The sequence below is a fragment of the Coturnix japonica genome, chromosome 11, assembly GCF_054131305.1.
Source record: "Coturnix japonica strain WE chromosome 11, WE-NBRP24, whole genome shotgun sequence".
Taxonomy (NCBI): Eukaryota; Metazoa; Chordata; class Aves; order Galliformes; family Phasianidae; genus Coturnix; species Coturnix japonica.
In genome coordinates this window covers 26371784-26389427 of record NC_140673.1, presented here as the reverse complement: position 1 = coordinate 26389427, position 17644 = coordinate 26371784, and the positions used below count along the sequence as shown (strand labels likewise).

General features: G+C 44.2%; 1 protein-coding gene across 18 annotated transcripts in view; it reads right to left on the bottom strand.

The window, feature by feature from the left end:
- NFIA (nuclear factor I A) overlaps window positions 1-17644 on the bottom strand; it is a 323759-nt gene that overhangs the window by 239034 nt on the left and 67081 nt on the right. The gene's annotated exons all lie outside the window — the stretch shown is intronic.

The window sequence follows — 17644 nt, the reverse complement described above, 5'->3', positions numbered from 1 at the left end:
TTTATGAATGGAAAATATTTTGCAGGATCTCTTCCCCTCTCCCTTTTGTCCCCGCCGCAGAAGGAACCCCTCGCCGAGCATCTTTTCCCACGTCACTTTAATAGCCGCATACATCCTCCATACATCGCGATGCACCACGCGCTGCCTCCCCGCTCCCCCCCGTACGGATACGGATGGGATTAACCCTCGGTTCTCGCTGCAGGGGACGCGGCGTCCGTGTGTGTCTCCCCCCGATGCTGCGGATGCTGTGAGGACAGCGCCCGGTGGGTGCCCACACCGCAGTGCCGAGTCGGGGACGGGAACGAAGCGATGGGAGTTCGCTGCTGTGGGGTTGGGGGGGGGGGGGAGGGAGGGATGGGGGGGTGGGGGAAGGGTTCTATATCTTTTTTAGGGGGAGGGGGAGTAAATAAAGAAAGCTCGCAACCTGCCATTCCTGCCTCCTCAACCGCTGGTGGAGTCAGTGGTAGCCTTTGTCCTCTGGGGGACGGGAAAAGGAAAGGAAAAGGAAAAAGGAAAAAAAGGGGGAAAAAGAAAAAAAAGCAGCAGCAACAACAAAACCAAGTTCAAATAAAACAACACAAACAACAACAAAAATGCAAAAAAGAGCAAGGAGCGCAGCCCGCGCAGGTCCGGCCGCGCAGCTCCGCGCAAATCCCGCGCAAGTCCCGCGCTGCGCCGCCCCCGGCCGGGGGTTCCCCGACCTCGTCCTCTCTGCTCTCCTCTCATTTCCTTCCCCCCCCAACCCCCCGCTTTTGCCGCAGTGCCGCCCCGCAGTCCCGCTGCTCACAGCTCCGCTCCGCGCCCGGCGCCGCGCACATACGGAGAGCGAGGACTGGGGCGAGCCGGGAGCCGCCCCCCCGGAAAAAAAAAAAAAAAAAAAAAAAAAAAAAACAAAAAGAAAGGAAAAAATGGGAAATAACCCCTCGAAGGCGGGGGCTGACATCCAGGGCGCGGCCCGGCCCCAGCGCAGCCCGATCGGCACCGGGGGGTGGGGAGGGGTGAGGGGGAATCGGAGCCATCGCGCGTCCGCGCCGCCCCCTGCCCCGCACTGCCCCGCACTGCCCTGCACATGCACATATGCATGGCACATCTATGCATATGCACACACACACACACACACACACACATGCAGAGCACATATACATCTGCACACACACATATGCACAAGACATGCACACGCGTGTACATGCACACATACACACAGCACATATACACACATGCACAGGATATATACGCACAGCAGACAGACGTTCACATGCTCACACACACACACAAGTGCACAGCACATACACACGTGTCACAGTATCACAGAATATCCTGAGTTGGGAAGGAGACATAAGGACCCTAAAGCCCTACGGGAGGTTGCTGTAGGATCCTTGCTGCCACTTCTTGTCCCCAGACTGCTCTGTGGCCATCAGATCTTATCACTAATAGCCATTAGCTGGGTTGAGGCTTTGGCCTTGGGACATCTGTGCTTGGTCTGGACCACAGCACTCTTCCTGCCACTTCCCTCTGCATCCCTGGAACAAACCTTGCCACAGACATGTGGTGGCACCCTGTGACTGGGGGCCAGCACCTGCAGCCCTGCTGACCCCTTTCCCCCCCCCGACACTCAGCCCCAGCAGGTGCTCACCTCACCCCACAATAATGCATAGCAGTACAAGGCCAGAGCCACTTTCACTGCAGCACTGAGCTCCACTATTTCCCCACATGCTGAATCCAGGCAATGCTTCTAGGCTCACAGAACTGCCGAGCCCCAAACTTTGGTGTGCGTTAACCCCACATCCACTTGGCCAGGTGGGACACTGCCACCCCAGCCCCACATCCCCAGCTATGCAACTTGTGTTTCACTGCAAACAGCCCCCAAACCTGCCCTGAAAGACACACCAAAAGCCCATAGGAATGGGCCTGGGTTCCAAAATCACTGCAGCAGAGCAGTGCACTGCTCCCCAGCACAAGCAGCCCGTACAGCCTGAGGCCGTGTAGAGCCGCGCCGTTTCCCAGCAGTGCTCACAGGACAGCTGGAATTCATATCGGGGTATTTTTAACGTGCTCTTACAAATACTTTGGCATACGCCTATCCCACTCCTTTTAATGATGTTGACTTCATTTCCTTTAATACGAAGGAAAAAATGTGACACCGACAGAACTTAATTAAATTAATAAGGAGAAACAATAATAAATAACTCCAGTTTGTTGCTGCGGGGTTGCAACACAGGGCACAGGAGTTTCACTGCTGGAACATCACCACCCCGCAGCCGGGCTCAGTGTGCCCCGGGCTCTCTCCTTGCCCCTCAATGCAGCACCATGGCTGTTTGTAAACCCAGGCCCGTTCAGGCTGGGCCCTGTCAGCAATCCTAGTGCCACGTGTGAATTTATGCACACATCCATCTGTGTGTATTTGTGTGCACACGTGTGTGTCTGCATGTGCACGACAGGTACACGCATGCAAACGTGAGATCATGACTGTGCACACACACGGTCAGAATTGTGCATGTGTGTATTCACGTCAGTGTGCACGGCTGTGCATGTATGAATGCATGTCTGCATGCATGATCATGTACGTATCGGTGTGCATGCAGCCAGGCACATCTGTGCACACACTTTGCATTTCCACATACTTGCACTTTTATGCTGCATGTGTGCAGGTCTGCGGACACGCATGTAGCAGTGACTGTCAGCAGACCCGCACGCTGTACATGTTTGCTATCACGTCTCACTCTCGGTGCTGCCCCCGCTGCCCCCTGCCCAGCGCGGCGCAGCGTGTGTCGCCCCCTGCAGGCGGGATCCCGCCGCAGCCGCCCCCCCTTCGTCCGGCTCCGCGGCCTCGAGGAGGGGTGGGGACCCGCCGGGAGATAAGGAGAGTTAGTTAAAGCCTCGAAGCAGAGGGATGCGAGAGAGAATTCCCTCTGCCCGCCTGGATGTGTCTGTTCCCCCTTCCGACACCCCACAGCAGACACTCCTGCGCCACCAGTAATGGTTGTGGAGCCACAGGCGCTCAGCTGGACCACCAGTGTTGGTAGTTCCCAGTGGTGTCTATGAGGCTCCACCTCCCATGCAAACATCAGTTTTAGAGGACAGGCAAGTCCTGCACTTCAGAGTGTGTGCTCAGATTCCCTTTGGCTTTTTGGGGATAGATGTCTCAAACTTCCATATAAAAACCCTTTTCACACCAAGTTTCAGCCTGGCAGTGGGCTTTGTGACATGCTCTACAGAAACGCTCTGAGGCATCACCTTGTAGGGCTGACTCACTGGCTGCTGTTCACGAAGTGAAATACGCTTTTTTTTACCTGCCGGCCCATTTTTTTTTTACCCGTGTAATAAAATATGACACTAGAGGGCGGCCTGTTAATGTAATTCAGTAACGAAGCTGCAGCGGCTGCAGATGGAGACGCGCGGTCCCTGCGTTGCGTCGCTCTGGGGCTGGAAGCTGCCCGGGGCACCTTCACCCCCTGAGACAACCAGCAGTGCCTCAAACATCGCACCAGAACCCACAACAATACGTACTGCTTTGAAATGTGATTTGCCAACAGGGCAGCACAACTTGCGTTATGAGCTGTCCTTTTAGCACTTAGTAAATCTGGGAGGAGAAAGTGGCTGGAACTGTCCTCTCCGCTCCCTAACGCCCGACCCTCGTCCTGCCCCAAACCACTGAATGCTTTTACAGCTAAACAATAGGACTGCAGCTACAGCCCTGCTTATAGGGCACAGCGCTGACGCTTGTTCGAATACAGTCCCGCTGATGGCTCTGCGCAGCTTTCCCGTGCAGGTCTCCTGCGGTTGCAGAGCCCATTCTCCTTGTGTCAAACGAGGCTAATATCTGCATGCAATTAAATAAATTAAAGATACCCAATATTTTTAGAACACCAGACTCAGTATGCATCAGAAATATCAGGTATTATCTAAGTGCGCAGTGATGTCATTACTAATATTTACATTTTGTCCTGCCTGGCAGCAGCGATCTCCTTGTTGACAGCAATACCTTTTCTCCTCCCCAGTTTTAAATCTATGCCTCAGCTGTGAGCCAGCAGGCAAAGCCATGCGGTCAGATGGGGCTGGAGGAAGAGTGAGGACGTGGCTCAGAGCACCGTGCACATGGGCTGAGACCCGTGGCATTGTAGGTTGCTGTATGTGGGATGTTTGGGTGTTTGAAGGCATCCTTGCAGCTCTCTCTGCAATGGCTTCAGTGCCCTGAGACTATCACCATGTTCACTGTGAAATGAGGGGACGTTTTAAGCTGAACTTCAGTGAGACTTCCTTATAGTCTCGAGCAGAAATTGGCCCAAAGTTACAGATGGAAAGAACTTAAATTAGTGGCCTCTTTGCTGAAAACTGATCTTCCTTAGCATTTAGCAATAACATGTCTTCAGTTTTTGCTAAATTGCAAACGAGCAATTAATTTTTCAGCACTTGTGCAGAATACTTTAAAAATGGAAACATGAAAGTCTTCTATTAAAATGAAGTTGATAGTATGCACCTGCCACTAATGTACTGTACACTGTGTCTTCCACTCATTATAGTGATGATTTGGGTTGAGATCAAGAGTCATATAGTGAAAATCACTTCAACACGTGCCTGTTCATATGCATAAACTCCTGTGTACCAGATGGCAAAATATAATGACATCTTAAACAGCTAATTGCATAAACCTTGTAATGCAGATAATTGCCGAACCAAAGTATGAGTTAATAATTTCCCACTGTATTGCCTGGCTTGACACTAATTCTAAAGGAAAGTTGTGACAATTCTAACACACTAAAGTTCACCAAGCGGTAATTAAAACTAGCACTTAAAATCATTCGACTTTCAAACCCTTAATTACAATTCAGCGGAATCACTTTGTAGAAATCTAACATTTGTAGATAGTTACATGATAGCTGACGTTTCATCACCGTCCCTTTCATGGTGTTCTCCTAAGGCACGCTTCAGGAGGCACGGAGCTCTCTCTGGAGCTGTAGGGTTGCAATGATTTCTGTACCGGTGGTCACTGGGAAGCACTTGGAAAGCAGAGGCCAGGAATAGAACACACACAGTGCACTAGTTTGTTTGCAGCTCACGCATGGCAAGTAGCCACGCTTAATCACCTGATGATATAAATATAGATAAACAACGAGCCGCTACTATGAGGAGTACCAGTTTCCAAGGAGCGGGTTCAAGGAATAGTTTTGCTTGGGTTTATAATGGGCACAGACCGCACAGACAGGCCTGTAACACATCGTTGGCTGTTACCCTACACTGAAATAACCGCCACGGGATCGAAACAGTAAAGAATGGAAATATAATTAATGGTAGTAAATACAATTTTAGGAGAAATAAGCCTTATAAGACAAACCCAATTTCTTTCTTTGATGAGGCGCATCAAATAACATGATGAAGGTAAAGACTGAATGATAAAGGTCAATGAAAAGATGCGATATTCATTTTTTATGGAGATTAGAATTAACACTGTGTGATATTCTGATCAAAAAACATTAGAAATAGCAACAGAGCATGCACTAATTAGATTAGGAATTGGCTAACAGCCTGTTAAAAGCTAGCTATGAATCAGGAAGCGTTATCAAATGGGAGAGTTTTACCAGGATCAGCATCAGGTCAGATGCTAGTTAATGTTTTCTTCAATGAGCTGGATGTAAACACTGTAAATTCACAGCTGATAAATTTGAGGATGACAGGAACATCGGTGGAGTGACAGACAATGATGAGAATGATACTCCAAGTGATCTCAATTGCTTGATGAGCTGAGCCCATTCAAACACAATTGGTTTTAATACAGACAATATAAGATTATGCAGTTTCTGGTGCTCGCAGTTTTAAAAGACTGTTGGAAAAGTGGAGAGGATACAGAAAAGAGCCACAGAGAGGATTTCAGGGCTGAAGGAAGTGCTTAATGGTGAAAGACTTAAAGCACTCAATCTGCCTAGCTTACTGGAAAGAAGACTGAGACGTGACATGGGTATAATGTGCAAGGATGTATCTGCGAGATCACTCTGGAAGCATCTGCTAGATATTGATGAAACTCTTAATCTTTCAGAGAGGAATGGATATCTGCAAGCCAGACGAGCAAATTCAAGAGAGAAGTTAGATTTGAATAGCAAAAATGGCTGAAGGCGAGCTTGCAAGGCACAAAGTAGATACTGTGGTTTTTGACATTTTCAAAGTACACCAGAAGAACTGCTGTAACCAAACACAAGTTAATACATTTAATGCCGGCGCGACAGCACACAGTGATTTGTAGTATATCAAGGGACTTTCTCTAGCCTTCAAAGCTGTGAGTCTGTGCACATCAACACAAATGTTTCTTAAGTGTTTGGGAGCGGGAACGTACAGCTGTGCAAAGGACTAATCAAGTAATAACAAGTCTAACACATTTCGTGGGCTCTACAGACACAGGCCAGGTGTGCAGGTATAATATGTTCATGTTTCTGTAATAACAAATTATTTCAAAAGGTAAGGACTGAGTTTCCACACGGATGTGGAGCCACGGGAAAGCACTGAGAGGCAGCGCCATGCTGCAGACAGGTTGCCCCTTGCTGCCTGCTGGCTGGAAGCAGCTGGTTCCTGGAGCCAGTGAAGGAGAAGCAGTGACTGCAGCCCAGGGAATCTCCTGCCTGGAATTCTCTTTTATTTGCAGTGTGAATAAGACAGTCCTGCATCAGAGCAGGTCACAGACATAATACTAGGCTGACAGTTCACCACAGACCTCTTTCTCTGAAGCTGTACTGCCTCAGCAATCGATCTCCATGAGAAAATGCTGATAGTTACTTGTCCTGCTGCTCACACAGCTTTTTGCCTCTGTGACCTTACCCACCTGCCTCAGCAGTTCCCAGACATGTATTCTATGCATCCTTTGCTTTCTACAAACATGTTTCTCTCTCCTCCCTCTGAAAAGCTCAAGAACTGCCATAGCCATGATCAATCATGAGACATTTGGAGGCTCTACAGCACCACCACACATTGCATCTGGTCCTAGCTCAGTGTATTGCAGAAGGGAGAGAAGCGGAGGCTTCATCTGATTTCCTTCAGATGCAGCATCTTCTTGGGGGCCTTCTGCCTAAATTCAGACTATATGCAGCTCAAATTTGCCTGAATACCTGCTAGGTGAGATGAAAACTGGGATCTAAGTGCTATAAAATCAAAAAACATAAGCTGATTCTGTGTGTGAGGTCAGAGTAAAAGCTCAGCACAACCCTTTCTGCTCTTGAGCATGTTAGCCCATGAAATGTAACTACCAGGTGTCAGTTGTTTCTACCAATGTTAAAGATGGAGGTGGCCAGAGATACTGGTAATTCAATAACAAGCCAAAGCAAAAAATGACATTGGGCAGCATTATTAAATGGTAATTCAGATGCAAGAAGTTGGGAGGGCACAGAAACATCAGTGACAGCAGAGCCCGGACAGCTAGATGGTCTCAGGGACTAAGGCAGGGATCAATCCCATGGCTGCTGACCTGCCTTTTTGAGCTTGCAGTGATGCTGGCAATTAACTCTATGCAGGAAAATGTCCCACAGATCGACTCAGAAAGTTAAAATGAAACACAAGGTGAAATGATTTGCTGGGAGAGGCGCAGTCTGAGGGATTTCTTTATCTTTGCAACAACTGTCAGATCCAGGATGAGGTGGTATGATATGAAGGAGACTTATTTCTCAAGCTGTGATCATAAATTGGTCTTCCTCCTTTCATTCAATGGAAAGTGGTTGATGGGGATAGTTTATCTTCCAGAAGTGAAGCTCTAGAAAACAAGACAGAATACATTGTCATATCTCTTTACTTCTGTGAAGTTAAAATTTCTAGATACCTACTATATTGGTGTAGAACAAAAGCACTTTCTGATGATAAATTTGATCAAAACAGATTTAAGAAATCTCACGAAAGCATCATGCATTCTGACTGTTAATAATTAGGGTGAATTTATCTCCAGTGCTTCCTTCCTGAGCAGCATTCACTAACATTCATACACCACCAATGTAATACATATTCACCAAACATGAACATAACTCAAAGTATTCCTACCTGGCCGTGTCTGCCTGGTACTGTCCAGAAGAGTCATCTTCTTATCTTCTTCCTTCCTTTCTTCAGGATGTTTTCAGGAAAGCGTCGGCCACCACATTTTAGATTCTCCTAAATCTGCATGTCTGGTTTTTACTATGCATTGTATGTGTCCTGATATCCTCACACACTGGAGACAGACTGAAAGATGTGGTGGTCGGTAGATAAGATGCTTTGGGAAAAAAGGTGGGCCCCCAGGTTCAGTTTTCTTATGATTTTGGAGCATTTGCCCCGCACCACTGCTGATAAAATAGCCTTATAAAACACAGTATAGCATGGGAAGTGAAATCAGCTTCCAGAACTGGTGAAAAGTAACTTGAGATCTGTCACTTTTCCAGATGAACATCTGGCAAGTGATTTTATTTACTTTGATTTCTAAGACCCTAAGGCACCTAGAGATCAGAAAATAGTTCAGTCTGTTCCAAAAAGAAATGCACCTTTCTTCTTAGCATCAGTTCTCAGAATGTTCTTTCGCGTACCTCTATCGCCATGTGTAATTACTTGCAGGTGCCAGCTGGAACACGATGCCTTTTGTCTTCTCTCAAGTGCTTTGGCCAGCACGGACCCAACAAGCTTGGTTTACCGTGATTAATAAGTTGGCTATTGGTCAGTGACCATTGGAAAAGGACATCTCACAAGATAAGAGCTTTCACTGTCAGCCTTATGGATTGCTTTGCCTCAGATGTACCAGAGCAGTATTGCTGGAACAATTTGCACCTGAGTTTGAAGCCAGTGAGACACACACGGACATACAGACTCTGTAAGAACTTCCAATTCAAGTGGCTGATGGGCACCAGAACAAGGAATAGAAACCAGTGATTGTGATTGCAATTAGACTTGATTTATACACATTATTTAGTTATCATCCACTCCGTATTCCACCAGTTTAGGTTGTTCATATGGGTTCTTATCACCATCCTAAAACCCTCCAGCAATGTTTGCTGTCTGTTCTGTTAACTGATGATTTCATTGTTCATTACACCTATTTATGTGCAACTGTCAGGAAAGGTTTTGTTCTTTCATCTAAGTGCAAGTGAGACTGGTATCCTCCAAACCACAGCGGGATTTCCAACTAGGCAATGGCTTCAGGGAAAACCCTGAAGTTTGCCTGCAGAAAGAGAACAAGCTCTTTAAAGATTTTTGTTGCCCAGCAGAATGGCTGCCAGAGGCTTGTCAGGTAGCAGGAAGCTTTTCCCAGGGAGATTCTGCAAGGCCTTGACATTTATAGGGTTGCTGTCAGTGTAGCATAACCTCAGGAGCATCATTATCACTGACCTATTGCAGAGCTGCCACCATTTCATGTACTGTATTCTTCAGCAGAGCAATACTTATCAGAGCTTTTCTTAACTCATGCCTTGTCAGTGAGCCCTTTCTGCCATGTCCCTCATTTCTGTAATAATAAAAGAAAGAAACAAAATTCTTAGGGATTGGGGTAAAGTTCTTAGCCCTTTATATCTTTCAGTAGCTCCTCTTGTTTTAAGTAGGCAAATGATGTCCTTTAGCATTTATTTATGCAGCTGCAGTGGTCAGCATCGGTAGAAGCGAGGAGGGATTTTGGAAGCTGTGACTGCTGTTTCTCTGGGGGAAGCGTCCTTCTGACAGGAGAGGTGCAGAGGTACCTGGAACTTCTGGTTGCTGGCCCCTTGCTGCTGTGTCATGCTGATGCTCTCCTCCAAGTTAGAGAACTCAGCAGTGATCCATTTCCAAAAATCCTGGCCATTTAATTTCTAAAGACTAGTCCTTGCTTACTCTGTAGCTCAGTGAATGGATTCTAACACTGTTTTTATTTTCCTGTTTCATTTTTGACCTCCGCTATGTGACAGTTTCTTTAAATTATCTGATTTATTCACAGCATTCTTCTAGGTTTCTCCCTGTAGATTATTTTACTGTGGTGACTGAAATGATGTCTGCATAGCCACACGCTACCTTACAGAGCTCCCATTGGGGCTCTTCACACATCCATACATGGTTGCAGCTCCCACTAATGCTTCCCAGTGGGACTTAATGTATGAACACAATTTGGGTTCTGTCTGGGGCTCCATCATAGACTTTCTGGACAGGATGGTTGGACCTCTGCTGGTCAGTTCTTATGAAAATTAACGTGAAGATGAGATTTGAAAATCTGCATTTTACTTTTGTGTACCTATTTTCTGCATCTTCAGTGGTTCTCATATCTCCAGGCTCCCCACTATGCTGGTATTCACATGCATATAAGTTAAGCGATGACAGAACACTTCCCGTCACAAAGTTGAAATCTTCAATATGTTTTGTAAAACTAATGCATCTTGTGCCATCTGTAATCCCACTCCACTGCAATTCAGGGACATGCAAATGTTGAATCATTATTATTTGTTAGCTATAGGAAAATAATGACTCATTTCAGAGTAATTTGTACTGAACATGTGTCCACATCTGAAAGGGGAAATGATCAAGTCAAGATACAGTCTGTCAGTTTCTTCACTCAGGAGGTTTTCTGCCTTTAAGCCACACCTGGGAGATTTTTTAGGTGGATTTTTTTATTATTTTTTTAAGTGTATGATCCTTGGTGATGTTTGCTGAGCTATAATTCAGGACGCACTAGGGACCAGTGAACTGAAGTAAAGCCAAACATGGGCAGGAAGCACTGTATTTCAATACCAGCCTCTCAAGAACAAATTTACTTAGTTTAAATCTTCACTTTCTACCTCACTGTATGCTTTCTGGCTTTTTTTTCTGGTCCTAGAAGTGTGAATGTGCCAATAAAGGAGTAACATGATATGATAGTATCCGTTTTCCAGAAGATCTGGCCCCAAATAGAACTACACCACAGGCAGAGCCTCATATAACAGCTATATTGAATTCAGTCCATGGGCACTGGGACATGCTTCTGAAGGCCAAACCATAGGCACAGCTCATGAAAAAGCCAACTGGCGCATTCAGCAAATTCAGCAAGTGGTAACTCACAGTGCTTTCTGTCACCCAAGGCTGCCCAACGCTTCCTGTTTACAAAGTTGATTTTCAGTGCTCATAACTTCACCAGGTATTAGCAATTAGAGGACATTCCCCACACTTCATGTTTTTGTCAGGCTGATTTCTTTCTGGAATTCTTTTCATCCGAGCCAATTCATCTATCTCTAAAGAAAGGCACTAGAAAAAATGTTTCAGTGTTTCTGGCAGTTTGTCCTTGAAAAGCCCTGTCGACATCATGGTCTGAAGCAATAACTGGGAGATTGGCCTACATCAGCCATTTCTTAAGAGATGCTTCACAGTAGCCTTGAAAATCCATCAAATCTGAAAAGCCTTTACAAGCTCAGAGTTTGCACACGCTCAACAGAAGGTTTCCTTTTTTAAGCATTAAGTTGCCAAACTCAGTGCAGGTTTTATAGGGAACTGTCTCCACTTGGGTAGCACACACCAACCTGTCCCACTGCAGGGGGTTGAGAACCTTGCCCCACAGCCTCCCTTCAAACATTTCCCAACTCTTGCACTCTCGATCTTGCACCCCTGCTGGTGTCCTGTGAGCATCTCCCCTTCATGTGCAATGGGGTGTAATTCACAAATCAGACAATGAGTTAAAATGGCCATACCCTCATTGCCTAGTAGGAAGTATGTCCCTTAACTGGTACTAATGGATGGCAGCCGTTAGTTACTCTTACATTAAGGTGCATTCATATTGAAATTTTATACTGACGTTATAATGCATTTGATTAAAATGCAGAAGAATTATGCGTTAGATGTCATGTGGCTGGATGGAAGCATAATTTAGCTGAGTCTGCAGATGCAGTCATGCAGGTGTTTCTGTAATTCCGATTCAGTTGGTGAAACTGTTGATGTTCAGTGGCCCTCAAATCGCATAACCATCTGCAGTTCAGCTCCTTGTGAAAGGAATTCCTTGGGTTGTTTTTTGGTTTTTGTCTTTTTTTTTTTTTTTTTTTTTTTAAACCAGATACGATCACTGGATTCCTAAGTAAAATTTTTGTGGGTTAGACAATATTTAAATGTCAGGTGTTCTGCAGGGAGGGGAGGTACTGCAGACATCAGGCACTTCAGCTGTGCTTGTTAGCTGCACAGCTAATGTAAGGAGAAGTGAAAACCTGGGCTCTTTGGGGGAGCATTTCCCTCACTTCAAGAAGCACTGTGCTTTCTTAATTGGGAAAGACTTGAAGCCTGAACTGCCTCCAATTTGCGGTTTTCAAAACTAAATCAAGTCTGACCCTATGCACCTCCCTATAAAGTAGTCAGATACCTGAAAAACACTTCATGCTGGAGGTTTTGTAGTTAGATTCACATTTTCTGCTTAGATCCATTATTAATGAACACAATTGTATCAGCTACAACTCCTGCCACTTCCAGTTTTCATAAACACTGAGATGATGCCAGTTACATTCAGCGCACAGAGAACTAAGCCCAACACTTGGGTGGGTCCATGAGTGTCAGCAACAGCTCCCATGTACTTAAAGACGTGCATGCACACAATTTCTTTGCTAGACTGAGGAAATCTTGAAGGCAGGAAGATGTGATGGAGTGTAAAGGTATGTAGGAAGGAGGTATGGACAGCAGGTACAGAGCTACCAGGAGCAGTGCTCCCACCACTGTGCTGTTAGTGGGGTAACACAGCTGCTGCCCTCTCCTACAGTGATTTCCAGTCCATGGGAGCCATCCTTCCAGCCTGGGAACATCAAGCACTTGCCTGGGATTTGAGGCAGGATGACATTAACTTTTGGAAGTCGATAGACTTTATGTCATTGGAACGCGCTGTGAAGTAATCTAGCTAATGTGCAGTTTTGTCTAGAAAATCTCCGAGAATTGAGCACGGTTTGAAAGAATAAAGCAAGTCAAAATCACAGACTGTTTCTTTTTTACCTCAAGGGTCATTGTGTTTATACATTTTGAAAGAGTTACCGAACTAATTTGTAAAAGACTTCTATTTTATATACCAAGGAAAAATAAAGACCTCACAAGATTTTCAGTCCGTCAGCAACATATGGAAACAAGAAAAATCTGTCCTCGGTTGCTGAAGTATTTATTTATCATTGAAATCCCAGACATTTGCATTCAATGTAAGGGCAACGCAAATCTTATGTATAACCTCCTAGAGAATTCGGTTAAAAGCAGTTTTGGATACCTGTAAGTAATTATGCTATCACATTCTCTAACGGATTTAATTCGGGCCAAGTAGCAACTACCGTATGTCCAAAAGATAATGAATTAAAGCAATGCTTTGGCATATCCCCTTTCTGAAATGTTAGCAGCCTCTCAAGTGACTTGAAAAATAGGCTTCAATAAATGGACAGGAAAATATATGCAATTAAATTCAATCAATAAAGCTGTCCTTGACCAAAGTCCAAACATTAAAAACAACTCCAATTGAATTATGAGAAATCCTTTTCTGATTTTAACTAGATTAGTTTAATCACATGTGCACCAAAGTTGTATGCCATTCCTCAGTAAGTTTATGGAAACAAAAAATCAACGCACAGCTCTGCCTCCTGCTTCAGCTCAGCCCTGGCTTCTCCATAGAGGAGAGCACTGTTCTAGAAGAGCCATTTTCTGTAACAAGGTCACTCGTTCAGAGGAAAATGGCAGAGCAGGGTCCCAGGTGACTGCCATAGTTACCAGCCTTCTCTCTTTCACTTCCCTACAGTTCCTCATCCCCATACTACAAGGGGCCTTTGTTTCTTCTGGGAAAACAACATTTCTGAAATCCTGAAAAGCAACTCAAAATGTGAAACCTCCAGATCCCAACTAGCTAGAAAACTTCGATTTTTTTTTTTTTCCCTTTTCTTTCTCGTGCTTTTTCTCCTATCATGATATAGCCGAGCATAAACACTGTAACAGAATCAGAGATGCTCAAAATTATGATGAGACCATGCATAGGTACAAGCCACAAACATCAGTAAAAACAGAAATCCTTCATAAGAAAAACAAACAAAAAAACAACAACAACAAAGAAAAAACAAAAAAAAAGAAGCAAATCAGATATGGATAAAGATCAGGCCTTTGAAACATCAGATATCAAAAGAACCTTCAGAAATAACCATATAAATACTCAAATCCTCGCTGAGATTTCTCAGCGAAGTAGGAGCACACCAACCAGGAGGAATTAGACAATTTAAGACTTAGTATAGGAATACCTAGCCCTTTTCCCCTGCACCTTAAGAAAAGCAAGAGCTACCTTCCTTCTTCTCTTCCCCAGGCATGTAGGACAGCTGGCAAATGATTTCACATAAACCAGACTGCTATCGGCTGGTAATCACAACCCAAGTCTACTTGCCTGCATGAGATCTGAATGAATAACACCTGAGAGTAAAGCACTGCTAGGTGAGCTCTCTGAGCTGCCTTGTACAATGCAAGTATTCTCTTAAATTTAGAGCAAAACCAGAATATTAGTTTATTTTAGAGCTGATATTTTAGCTGCAAAGCACTTAAGATATGAAAAAGATAGATCTGGGGAAATAACTCATAAGTAGCAATGTGTTTGTTGAATTTGTACTCTTCAGAGACTTGTGGTTTTTCTGCAATTCTTTCCAAAACCAAGGGAGAATTACAATAAAATGGTTTGTCTTGGGTAAGAGAAAATGCATCAGAAGCAAAGTTATTTCCTGCCCTATAACAGGAGAAGTAAAGCATTGGAATGAGAAAGAGGGAGTGAAGCTGTTAGTGGTAATAGCTGCAAGGTTCAAGACTTGCCTTGTCTTGTTCCTCCTCCACTTGCATGAGCAGGAGGGAAAATACATGAAAATGGCCATGCTCATCCTCAATCTGTGACCTCTAGTGTTCCCACAATGACAGAACTTTGTGACTTGTCTACAAAAGAGGCTGAGTTCAAGACATCCATTACTGTTTTCAAGACACAGCTGGTTGCAGAATGTGGAAATCCTCATATGGCTGCAGCAGTTGTGCTGAATTCCACAGTCACTTGTCTGCTGGCTCTGGAGACACATCCTGATCTTCAGAAGGACACAGACCCAAACATTACAAAACCTAACCATAGAATAATACGAAAGATTGCAATAGGAGTAATATCACAAATAAAAGCTCAGTGTTGGAGTTACAAGGTGGGAGAACTTCTTGCTGTGATGAGGTCTCCTGCTGCCTTTGTTTGGATCAGATTGGCTGGTAATTCAGCATGTCAGGAGCCCAAGCTGACTAGTAGGACACCCGAAAAAGGCAAATACCTTCCTGCTGACAGCAGAACCTCTGCCTTGGACAATCTCTAGCTGTTTGCACACATACTGTGAAGCCCATAAAGCTTGCATTCCCTTAGCAACCAAAGTTGGCACCTGTGATATTTGTTTTCAGCGACTGACACCAAGAATTTGAACTTACATCTGTTTTACTGAGTTATGATAAAACAGTACTAGTAACTGCAAAAAACAGCGCTAATTTGGACAATACTGTCCAGATAATTTGCAGCTTGAGGCGCCTGTAATTTCATTTCACATATATATCATTTAACGATATGGGAAATCACACGGTAGAGGAAGATGACAAGTCTTACACAGGCTGGATCTTGACAGCTTGACCTATTCCCAGCTATAAAACTTGCTTATGTAGAAGTTTTCCTAATGTCTTTTATAGTTCATTTGTGAAGGATTGTCCACCTGGTGCCTTATCGCATACTGTGGAATGAGTCCAGGAGATGGCAACAACATGAACTGCTGTGGGGGATAACAAGGACTCTGTTATGACTGGGAACGTTTGCAGTACTATAAATAACTCTATCAATATTGTGATAATGGCACTTTAAAGAGGTCTATTTTACAAGTGTTGAATGTAAGAGAGACCACAGCTGTGCTCATTAATTCTGAAGTATGCTCCTCTCTATGTACAATTTGCAGGTGTAACAATAGGAGTGTTGACTCAGTGCAGGTCTAGCTAGTGTTTGGATTTAAAAAAAAGGTCACAGTAGCATGATTAGTTCTTAACAAGGCTTTATTTTGTTTGGCAGAGGGAAAGCAAATGATGATAGTTTAATTGAAAACAATAAAAGTAACATGGAACTTTGTAGCAGAATTCAGCTATACGTAAATAGCTTCTCCCCCCGCAAAGAGCAAGTACCGTAATTGACAGCAGTAGATCTTTTGATAATTAATTGCAGTAAATTATCACTTGGCACAAAGAAGGCATAATTCTAATTAATTTGCAACCTTTCCAGCATAACACTGAATTGGAAATGGCACTGCTGTAATTTTTTTTAATTTTCTTTTTTTTTTTTCAGCTAATATATAACCGGAGTACAAACAACACTGTGATGCTTTCCTGTGTTTTCCTTGATGGGAGTTGAACTTGGGTGATTCAGTCCCTTCCACACCATTGCTGAACTATGCAGAGACGACCCAAATGGGCAGGAGTTTCCCGCAGTCGGAAGTAATCTGCCACAGCATGAGATAGCAGATTTTCATACAGAGATGCAGTCAGGTAACTGGTTCAGCTGGGGCTGGTATGGGACCTCAGTGCCTTGATTTGGGACATCAAGGCTGTGAAGAGTTCTTTTCATTGTCCTTTTGACCTTGGTATGATTTGCAGAGAAGTCACAAGGTATGTGGTAGTGTGGACAAGCCAGATTATTTAGGCAGAACTAAGAAGAACTATAACATGGGTCTAATTCATCAGCCTTCATCCTGTTAATAACTTACAAACAAACTTTCTTAATCTCTGGGAATGCAAATCCTTCCTGGCAAAATGGCAGGTCGTCGTGAGGAGCTGTGATGTAGGGACACCTACTGAGGTGGCTAGCTAATAGCACAGACAGTTTTTAACTCCGAGAATTGCATGGATACAATGGCCAACAAGTCCATTTTCCTCAGGATGTTTTGTGAGTATTTGTGGATGAGGTGCCGTTTACCTTCCTTGTCAGAACTAGATACCACAATGAGGCTCCTGGCTTATGATTTGTTAATGGAGTTGAGATCTGGGCCCCAGACTGCAACTGTGCACAACTCATAATTCTTCTATGCCCCAAAACTTCTCTGTGTCCCTAGGAGATAATATTTACCTCCCGCGCATCAGTGTTGTGAGAATAAATTAACTTTGGGAGAGTATGTTGAGTTCCTTGGAAAACAGTTACTAAATAAGTACAAGTATTATCATACATTAAATCAGATCAGCTATTAAAAACGAGAGCAAGTCCTCAGATCTGCAACCCTCGCTACATCAGTTTCTCCTTCCTTTGCTGATTACTGTTAGCCTTGATAATAATGAACTCAAAGACGATATTAGCAGCCTAACCTATACTATGATTTAATCTTGATTGCCACAGATCAAGGTTTGATTTAATTGCTCTAGAATTAATTAGGAAGAAAAGCAAGTTATAAAAAAGATTTTTCACTCTAAATAAAGAAACTGTTTACATTCAATTGGAGTTCATGTTAGAACAAATCATTAAGCTATAAAAGATTACATCTGGGCTGGAATTAAAGTCAAGCCGATTCATTAACCCAAATGGTAGCCCAGAGATTACCAACATGGTATTTCTGCCTTGGTGATCAAAGGATCAAGGGATACATGACCAGATGACCCTAATTGAAGCAATCTCCACCAAATTTTGCAAATGAACTTGAAAGTACTAAGAAGATAGTCAACGTGGAGAGCAAATCTGTTCTAGTAGCCTTAGTTT